General features: G+C 35.8%; 1 non-coding gene across 1 annotated transcript; it reads left to right on the forward strand.

Moving 5' to 3' along the window:
• The first annotated feature begins 8271 nt into the window (after positions 1-8271).
• On the forward strand, positions 8272-8403 carry LOC142858041 (small nucleolar RNA SNORA76). Its single transcript, XR_012911935.1, has one exon. It is a non-coding gene; the product is annotated as a small nucleolar RNA SNORA76 (small nucleolar RNA).
• Positions 8404-9844: the final 1441 nt, after the last annotated feature.

Genomic DNA, 9844 nt, shown 5'->3' on the forward strand with positions numbered 1-9844 from the left:
ATGAAAATTGCTGATATTGTTTCCCAAATGGCTTTAAAATGGTTATTACTAATATTATTTACCCTAGACAAACAAACATAAATAACAGCATTCCAGGTCAGGCCCCTAAACTTTGAGTACTATTTTCTTTATTTGGGTTTCTTGAATCTGTGCATAAGGGGCTTATCTGAAATAGAATAATATGATTGTTATTTGTTAGACCAGACCCTGAAGAGGTTATTGGCTATCAAAGAAATGCAAAAACATGAAATGCTATCCAATAACAATACAATGAACGCTAAAAATTTACTTCTGACATTATATCAAAAGAAAGGACTATTAAGAGCCGCAAGGAAAAAGATTTTGACAACTCCCCATTCTATTTCACTTTCCATTATGTGAATGGACATTTCTATCACCCAATTTATAAGTATTTTTCCTCTAAGAATGTGCATTGCATTTTGAAGTATTTTTATACCTAGAAATTACTTTATATTCAAACATTCAACAACATCTCCATTAAAAAGTTTGGATACATTTTACATTTAAAATACTCTAATAATCTTCTGACTATATAATTTCAATAAAGCTAACCTATATAATTGAGCTGAAGTCATTTAAAATGTTTCAGCACTGGACTTAAGCTCTTCCATCCTTTACCATAATAGGATGAGGAGTAAAAGTACACTGTTAATAAATCCTTTTGCCCAACCTCGTAGATAACAGTGGGCTTTGCCCATTTTTCTTTGAGATTTTCGTTTTCTTCTTGTGTTACTGCAATTGTTGGTTATAATTACTGATACTGTGGCACCTATGATCTGTCAGCAAGGAATCTTCACCTGCAAACTTTACCATTTTTTGGTTTGATCATAGCCTTGTTGGCTGCATTATTTTCTTTGATCAGATAGAATACAGTCTTCTACTTCTGGTGATGAGTCAGCTATTAATTTTACAAGGAATCTTGTTAAATTAAGAATAAGTAAAAAGTTGTTTTTCTCTGGTTTGATTCAAGATTCTCTTCTTATCATGGGTTATTATCATTGTTTTTTCTTCTCTGTGACCATGTGGCCCTCCTTTGGTTGGTCCTACTCAGAGTTCATTAAACTTCCAGGATAAGAAATCAATAAGTTTTGTTTAAGTCTGGGAAGTTTTCAGCCATTCCTGTTCATTTATTTGCTCTATCTATCTATCTATCTATCTATCTATCTATCTATCTATCTATCTATCTATCTATCTATCTACCTACCTACCTACCTATCTATCTATCTATCTATCTATCTATCTATCTATCTATCTATCTATCTATCCATTTATTTATGTATTTATTTATTTATTTTATTGCACTATACATTTTTCTGGTCCCCTCCCTTCTTACTTGTTTTGTTTACGTAGTTTTCTTCATTTTATATTCATTATTTTTTATTGTGTGTATAAAAATATGTATAGCAGTCTCACATTTCTTTGAATATCTGTTCATTTTACACTGCCTTTTTCCCTCTTTTCCTTGAAGTGACTAATTATGCTCATTGTATATTTCTTGCAAGTTCAAATGTTCCTTTCCCCCTAATGCATTTTATTCCAGTCATCTTGCAACTCCAGAGTTTACATTAAAAATGATAAATGTTGATACCCATCAATCACAATCTACTCTATGATGCCACATTAGTATAGCTTTTAAATTATGCCTTTAAAACTTTATTTAAGAGAATTATTGTTCAAGTCTCCGAGAGCACTTCCCTTGTCTCAGCCAATGGGGTTTTGATTAGGTTTTACAGTAGGATATGTATCTCCACCTGCTTTGTAGGCCTTAAATCCAGTCAAAGATTATTGTTTATCATGATCCTTTTATCAATATGTACCAGGCTTTTTCTTTTAGGTCATCAACCAGCTCCCAAATTATGACACAGAGCCTTCTTATTAGTTTTGAATGTTAGGTAGACCGTAGGCTCATTTGGCTAGCTCTTTTATCTTAAATTCACTTGTTTCTCTTTGTTTACCTTTGTTTTGGGCTTTAACTTCTCTCTCCTTCTCTACATCTTACTTTCATTGCTACTCATGTTCTCTGGCTGGGGGATACCTGGCTTCTTGGCCTGGAAAAGTCCCCTCTTTTTTTCTCATTCTCTTCTCCTTCCTTTACTCATTGCTCTTCAGTCTAGATTTCTTCTATTTATTCTCTCCACCTGCCATCCCCACCTATCCTTCTTCTGCCTAACTATTGGCCATTCAGCTTTTTATTAGACCAATCAGGTGCCTTAGGCAGACAAGGTGAAACAAATGCAACACATCTTTACATAATTCAGCACACATTGTTTAACATAATTATTGTTAACATAATTAAACCTTTGCATTGTTAAACAAATGCACCATTAACAAATGTAATGTACCTTTACACAAAGTGATATTCCACAGCATAACAAGTATAACACATCTTTACATGGTTAAAATAAAATTTCACAACACCAGTAGGTGCATCTTGCCTAGAAAGTTGGTCTTTAGCTTTCAGAGTTCACATATGGGTAAAGTCATTGAAAATTTTATCTCCCAGAGTTCTTTATAGGATTTTCTGATAATAGGAAAATTAAATCTTTCAGGAAAGAAGCGTCCAGCTCAGTTCTATCTTGATTTCTTCATATCATGCAACCAAGATGTTGGTTCATCTTCAGTAATAGCATTTTGTCCTTTATAAACAGCATTTCAATAGTGTTCCACAGATCTTTCATGTTTTACTTACTCTTTTTTATGCTAATGTTCAATGAAATCTGAATGTTCTAACTGATCATATCTTCAAGTACTGCTTCTGTTTTCTGATTGAGTGAGCCTATTGATGAAACTTTTTATGTAGATTTTGTATTCAATTTATATGAGATTTGAATTTCCAATTTTTCAACTTGAACCTTTATTTTTATTTTATTTATGTTTTTTTTTCCTCCCCCGAGACAGGGTTTCTCTGTGTAGTTTTGGTGCCTGTTCTGGAACGAGGTCTTGTAAATCAGACTGACCTCGACATCACCGAGATCCACCTGCCTCTGCCTCCCGAGTGCTGGAATTAAAGGCATGAGCCACCACTGCCCGGCTCATTTCTGTCTTTATTTGAATTCGTCTTTCATATCTAGCTTTGACATCTTGTGATCAGTTAGGTGTTTGCTTGATTTTTTCTTTGAATGCTTTCAGAATTTCATTTTTGCTCTCTTCAATTGTATGAATATATTGCACTCATTCTTTTGTATTGCTTGTCTTCAACTGAATGTGATTAATCCTCATTACAATCCAATTATGTAGACTTCATAATTTTTAGAGTAGTCACATTATTTTTATTTTAAAAAGTGTTTCTTATATTTTTGTGTTATAATTTGTACATCTTGGGTTAGCTCTTTGGATTAAAAATTAAATCCCTTGTATTCTTTAGAGGAAGTATGTATACTGTTCAGCCCACATATTTAAGGGACCAGGCACAATCTCTAAGAGATGAATCGCTAATGCATGACTAGATTACTAGCCATAGATAATAGATAACTTTTCAATGAAAATAGAGTAATAACCAATTAAAAATATCAGGCCTTCATTAATCTCCTGTAACTTTGGAATAAAGATAATATCGGGTGCTGTCAGTAAGGTATTAGTTACTATGCATAGGGACACAAAGAAAGTAAGTTGAGTAAAACTGGAAATAATTTCATTTATTTTATTGATGCTAGGTATTATGAGCGGGAAAGTGTAGAATATCAAAGTAGTTCAATTTACATTTCTCTGATGACTAAATAGTTTGAGCAATTTTAATATGGTTATTAACTGTTTGCATTTTTCCCTTTATTACCCACAGTTCAGTACCAACATCCATTTTAAATTACTCAGGTGGCTTTATCAAAGTTTATTTTCTTTCACCTCTCTTTTCTCTCTTTCAACCAACCAACCAACCAACCAACCAACCAACCAACCAACCAACCAACCAACCAATTTAAACCTCTTTTTTTTTTCCTTGCAACCCAAACTCTTTTTTTTCTTTTTTTAAATTTATTTATTTATTAAAGATTTCTGTCTCTTCCCCGCCACCGCCTCCCATTTCCCTCCCCCTCCCCCAATTAAGTCCCCCCCTCAGCCCGAAAAGCAATCAGGGTTCCCTGTCCTGTGGGAAGTTCAAGGAACCCCCACCTCCATCCAGGTCTAGTAAGTTGAGCATCCAAACTGCCTAGGCTCCCACAAAGCCAGTGCGTGCAGTAGGATCAGAAACCCATTGCCATTGTTCTTGAGTTCTCAGTAGTCCTCATTGTCCGCTATGTTCAGAGAGTCCAGTTTTATCCCAGGCTTTTCCAGACCCAGGCCAGCTGGTCTTGGTGAGTTCCCAGTAGAACATCCCCATTGACTCAGTGTGTGGGTGCACCCCTCGCGGTCCTGAGTTCCTTGCTCGTGCTCTCTCTCCTTCTGCTCCTGATTTGGTCCTTGAGATTTCAGTCCTGTGCTCCAATGTGGGTCTCTGTCTCTGTCTCCTTTCATCGCTTGCTGAAGGTTAATATTCAGGAGGATGCCTATATGTTTTTCTTTGGGTTCTCCTTATTTAGCTTCTCTAGGATCACTAATTATAGGCTCAATGTCCTTGGTTTATGGCTAGAAACCAAATATGAGTGAGTACATCCCATGTTCCTCTTTTTGGGTCTGGCTTACCTCACTCAGGATACTGTTTTCTATTTCCATCCATTTGCATGCAAAATTCAAGAAGTCCTTGTTTTTTATTGCTGAGTAGTACTCTAATATGTATATATTCCATACTTTCTTCATCCATTCTTCCATTGAAGGGCATCTAGGCAACCCAAACTCTTATGTTCGCTCATCATCCAATGACATGGGCAGCAGTTCTGAAAATATTTCCACTTGTTATCTGAGGACTCCTGATGTCTTCACAATCTGAGGTTGGCACTTTGGTTATTATTTTATGTATTATAGGCTACATTTTCTCATCCAGTCAGGAAATCACAACTTAATACTCCTGACATTTGATTCCTTCACCTAAGTGGTATTTATTTAATTATATCATTATTATATCTCCTAGAGACAGCAGAAACAGTTTTATTAATCTTACCCCTGCCTATCATCCTTAAGTTTATTCTTATACATTGAAAACAAGGTAATTTTTAAATTATTATTTATGTATTTACAACTCAACCACAGTTTCCACTTCTTCCTCACCTCCCTGTCACTCCTTGAAATCTCCTCTTGCATACCCCCATCCACTCCTCCTCCATTACTATTTGGTAAAGGCCAGACCTTCCATGAATATCAACAAAACACAGCATATCAAGATCAAGTTGTAGTAAGAATAAGTGTTGATACTTGAAAGTACCTATGCTATTTTCCTGGATGCCCAGACAGTTCTATCCCATCTTCCCCCTTCATTCTCCCTGTACCCCTTCCTATCCTTATATTTTCTTTGCATTCTACCTGCACACACCATCCTATCTCCGTATTTGTGCTCCATTATGCTTGTACACACCATCATATTCCCATCTTTTCCCTCTTTTCTACCTATGTCCACCATGGTAATTCTATTTTTCCTTCTACCTGCATACAGCATCATATACCCATCTTTTCCCTCCATTTTACCAGTGCAAACCATCCCATCTGTCTATTTTCTCTCTATTATACCTGCCCATACTCTTCTATCCCTGTCTTTACCTCATCATACCCCTGTTTCCTCTCCATTCCACCTGCCCACACTTGACTATCCCTGTCTTTGCCTTCTAGACTACCTGTGTACACCATAACATTCCCTTCTTTCCTTCTGGTCTACATCTGTGCAACATCCTATCTCTTTCCCTTCTGTGCCTACTCGGGTGCTGTGTGGTTGACATTACCTTTTCCCCCCCCTCTCTACTTGTAAGCGAGAACACATGCTGTTTGCCTTTATACTGCTGAGTGATTTCACTTTATTCCTTTGTGCATGTGTTGACAGGCTGCTCTTCACTGTCACTTTTAATAACCTCTTCAAAGAATTCACTTGGCTTCACCATTTCTTCAGCTTGCATATCACTCTAGGAGAAATATTTGTATTTTGATGATTTATAACTCATGGGATTGTTTTTGCATCTCAGGTGGGACTGAAAGGGGCCTAGGCAAGTTTTGACGAAAATTTTATATATAATACAAGGAGACTTGAACTCCGAATGCAAACAAATCAAATCAGCTCTTATATTTTATTCTACTGACAACTATCACAAGTCAAATGTGATTCCTTGTGAATTTAATTACATGAATTGTCTCTCTTTGAAACTTGGAAAAACAATTTTGGCTCAGTTATAGCTGGGATATATTTTTGAAATATAAATTTGTGATTTTCAAATCTTAAGTTCACACTTTGGTTGTCTATTTTTTAAAAATAAAATAGATTATGCAGAGTGAATCTTTGCCAAAAATTACATAATTAACCCAAGATACTTTAAACTGAAATTATAAAGCACTTAAGAAACTAATTTCTTGGAAAGTATTTTAGACACTCCAGTGCTACCAAGGCTAATTAAAATTATGATATTTCCTTAGAATATTGGGTATAATAAGAAAGAAAATTTTTATCTAAAACAATATGAGTTCTCATGTTGACTACTGAAGTGCTAATTTCTATAAAAAATAAGAGGGAGAATCTATTACTTTTCTCATTATTGCAAAAAAGAAGGATCTTGAGAACAGGATTTATTTTGACTCATAGTGGGAGGGCTACAATTCACCACTGGGGATGGGAGAAGACTTGGTGACTGTGACAGGAGACAGCTGGTCACATAATGTCCTCATTCAAGATGTAGGGCAAGAGGAATACTGGAGCTTAGCTGTCTTTTTTCTTTCTATTGGGGTTCAGCATCCCAGCCCACAGGATGTTACCGTTCAGATTCTGGGTAAGCAGAAACGTCTTTCTATACACACACAGAGATGAATTTCCATGATAATTCTAAATCCTGTAAAATTGACAGTGAAGATTAATTATCACAAAGAGAAATCTTAGAAATCATTAGTTTTCTAAAGTTTCTTACTCTAAAATAAGGTCTGTGACATTTCAAAAATTTAGTGGAAAGAAAAGAAAATGAATTTACATCTACTGTATAGATGTACATTATGGGAGACACTATAGGAAGCAGAAAGACAGCTGATTTGTCTGGAGACATCATAGACCTGCTTTGATATCCGTGCAGAGTCCTAATGCAAAGAAATTAAAAATGCAATTCTCCCAGGAGATTTGGGAAGTTGAAGGATATAGTGAAATAGAGAGGTAAAAAAAATATTAGGTGGATTGTCTAAGAAGTTAGAGGGGAAAACACTGACGGCTGTTGTGCAAATTTGTAAAATAGGTTGTAAAAATAATTTATCATTTTCTTTTAATTTAGACATCCTCATATCCTAAAACCATCAGTTTTCCTACTCTTCGGCAAGCAACCTTACACAAAACCATGTGTTTGCCAGGAGACATGAATAAGATTTTCATAGTAGTCTTAATCAAAATGAGAAGGAAGAAAACAACTCCATCCACATCAACAGAGAGATTCATAGGTAATTCGTGATGTGCAGTCACGTGTTGTCATCTCATCCATCAATGAAAGGCAATGTATTACAAGTATAAGTGCCAATATCATATTGAGATAGAAGCAATCCTCAGAAAACTGTATGGAACATAATACAATTTCGTATAGTCTACTGAAGAAAGATTGCGAAACAGATTGTTTATAAGTAGCAGTGTGTGAGATCAAATTTTTCAAAAACTATTTTGCAAGACAAAGTTGAGAAAATCATTCTCTTCTAGAAAAAGAAGCAAATAGGACAGCAAGGGAGCTCATGGGAGTGATGAATAGCATTGTGTTATTATGTCAGACACTGGGTTCAGAGAAATAGATTTTATTATCTATATAGAAATAAACACCTGTGTGTATAACTTGTGACATTACATAATGAAACCACTCAACATATGTTTCAGTTAAAGAGGAAGAAAAATGATAAAAAGCATGAGATTGTGCTATGACTGGACATGGATAAATCTATGAGTGAAGCATGAAAAATGAAAAAATTCAATACTAGGGTATGCTTATAATTTCAAAGAAAGATGGGACTACATTTTCAAAGGACAAAACCATTTCCCAGAGGTTGGTTACACAACGAACCAGAATATTTAATGGTAACAGAAGAGAGATTAGTATTGGGTGATGACATGTCAGTATAAATAATTTAAGATAAATAAGTCATGCCAGAGAGAGAGAATCAAGAGACAGGTGGTTGCTGTAGTTCAGTCTGAAGGGAGAAAGTGGGATTCAGTATTAAGATGCACCGCCTTGAGCCTCTGGTGCTCCTCTTTGTGGCATTGGGTAATAAACTGCTGCACCATAGCAGTTCCTGCTGCATAACTTGGGCTGTCTGCCCATCACAGGCAGCCCTTTTAACCCCATAGCTACAAACTAAAATTTGTCCAAGAAAGGACAAAAGCAAACAAAGTGCTACCTTGTTGTGGAATATTCTTTTTGCACACTGTGAAGATGTGTCTCGTCCATAACATCTTCTGACTGGTCTAACAAAGAGCTAAATGGCCAATAACTTAGATGAATAGGTTAGCCAAGACTTCTTGGTAGAGAGAAAAGGAGAGGATATGAATCTAAGCACAGAAAAGAAGACAGAGAACAGGGGGAGGCAACAGGAGATGGAAGATGTAAGACAGACAAAAAACCACAAGGCAAAATGGAGATTAATATAAATGGTTAATTTAAGTTATAGGAGATAATTGGACAAATCTAAGCTATAGGTTGAGCTTTCATAATCAATATTGTTATTAATTAGATCTTTCACTTATACCAGATCAAACCTGGTGACTCTAAACCTTGAAGCAATCAAGGAATCCAATCAAGATTGTGTTTTCAGAGCAAATAATGAGATACCACTGAAAACAGGTAGCCCAGGTGATACAGCCTCTCAGAGTGTCTCTGTTACAGTTTCCTTAGAGTTCTGCATCCAGAAGAGTTTCAAGGCTGCTGACAGAGATGGTCCAGCCTCACTGACTATTCTAGCCAGGATTGTTGATAAGCCTCACGCTTTCCCATTGCACAGAGACTGGGCAACAAATATTGTAATTAGCTCTCCCAGAACTGGACCATTATCCTAAATTTCTCAAGATCTCCTAAAGATGCTGTTGCTCCCATACAAAAGAAAGAATAGAGAAAATGATGTCCACATTCCCAAGAGATGGGCAGGGAGGCTTTTGGCTGTTTGATAGATTATGAATGTTTGTCATCATTTAGGGGTGTTGACGACAAGTTGTTTTTGGTCATGGTGAGGCAAATAGGTAAACCAAGGAGACAATATTCATGGATGTCTTTCTGAAGGGAAAAGAGGGGAATAGTATAGAAATTTTGGAATAAAGGGATGGGCTGTTGAGTCTGCTTTTGAACAAAAACTAGTCTCAAATATTTTACATTTGTATGAACCTTTGTATACTGATACAAATTTAAGGTTATGTTTGCTATTGTGTATATATGTTTCTATTCTTGTTTAAGGTATTGTGCCTATGCAGCCCATTTGAAAAGGTAATGTAAAGTTTTAGTCCTTAAAGGATATTTAGGATAATAAAAAATAAATCCAGCACAGTTTCAGTTCTGAATATTTATTCTACAGATTCTCTTCCACAGAAATCATAGAGAAAATAGGTGACATAGCATTCTGTTGAGATACATAGATCCTAACGTACTTTACATGGTGAATTGATACTAAACAACCAATTGCTAACTAATGCTCTATAGAAATGCATTCATATAAATCAAAGACACTGTAAAAATGTGTCTTTACCATGGTGCCTTCTGATAGGTTTAATCAAAAGCTGAATGGCCAATAGACAGTCAGGAAGAGCTTA

Source organism: Microtus pennsylvanicus, chromosome 9 (assembly GCF_037038515.1).
Source record: "Microtus pennsylvanicus isolate mMicPen1 chromosome 9, mMicPen1.hap1, whole genome shotgun sequence".
In the NCBI taxonomy this organism is placed as follows: Eukaryota; Metazoa; Chordata; class Mammalia; order Rodentia; family Cricetidae; genus Microtus; species Microtus pennsylvanicus.